Raw genomic sequence first — 703 nt, forward strand, 5'->3', positions numbered from 1 at the left:
GCCCACCACAACCCACCTCCGGGCAATTCGGCCTTTTCTTTCTCTTTCTCTCTCTTGCGCTTTCGGGCGGGCCCGCCACCAACCGTTTGCACAGGCAGGGCGCCAGACAGGGCAGGATGTTACGTGCGCGCCGTTGCGCAAGAAAGAAAAACGACAACAATAGCAGGAAGTGGGAGGGAGGGGAGCGGGCGCTCAGCCGAAAGGTGATTTTTATTGTTCCGTTCTCAATGCGTCGCTCAAACTGTTTGGACCTCGAACAACATGTCTCCATCGTAGCGCGTGTGTGTGTGTGCGGGCGTGCGCGTCGCTGGGCCGCAAAACCGCGCAGCGAGAGCAGAGGGACAAAGAAAGAAAAAAAGAAAAAGAAAAAAAGAAAAAGAAAAAAAAAGAAAGATGGGGGTGTAAAGCAAAGCACTTCAGTGTGAGCTGAGTCGGGAATTGCGTCCTCACGCGTTTTCGTCGTCAGACTGACAGGAAACTGTGGAATTTCATCACGCGTCGCAGCCGCATCTCTCACCCGTGCGCGTCCTCTTTGGTTTTGTTTTTTCCCATCGTTTCCCGAACTGGGGAGGGAGCCTCGACGCGCGCACCGTCACCGCAAACTCTCGCGCAACCGGGCAGTGGCGCCACGCGCGGCACCGACAGCGCGCCACCGGCCCAAGGGTCGCTGCGCTTCACGACCGGCGTGTCTCTTTCTCGGGGC

The 703-nt window shown here is 57.5% G+C and overlaps 3 non-coding genes across 3 annotated transcripts, besides 1 other annotated feature; all 3 read right to left on the reverse strand.

Annotated features, from left to right (window-relative positions):
- Window positions 1–189: 189 nt before the first annotated feature.
- On the reverse strand, window positions 190–276 carry Tc00.1047053444353.10. Its single transcript, XR_008254471.1, has one exon. It is a non-coding gene; the product is annotated as a C/D small nucleolar RNA (snoRNA), TB11C4C2 (small nucleolar RNA).
- A 67-nt stretch (window positions 277–343) lies between these two features.
- Window positions 344–392: a microsatellite.
- A 7-nt stretch (window positions 393–399) lies between these two features.
- Window positions 400–496, reverse strand: Tc00.1047053444353.20. The gene has a single exon (XR_008254472.1). It is a non-coding gene; the product is annotated as a C/D small nucleolar RNA (snoRNA), TB11C4C1 (small nucleolar RNA).
- Window positions 497–602: 106 nt separating this feature from the next.
- On the reverse strand, window positions 603–674 carry Tc00.1047053444353.30. The gene has a single exon (XR_008254473.1). It is a non-coding gene; the product is annotated as an H/ACA snoRNA, TC11C4H3 (small nucleolar RNA).
- Window positions 675–703: the final 29 nt, after the last annotated feature.

This window comes from Trypanosoma cruzi (assembly GCF_000209065.1).
Source record: "Trypanosoma cruzi strain CL Brener chromosome Unknown tcruzi_1047053444353, whole genome shotgun sequence".
Classification (NCBI taxonomy): Eukaryota; Euglenozoa; class Kinetoplastea; order Trypanosomatida; family Trypanosomatidae; genus Trypanosoma; species Trypanosoma cruzi.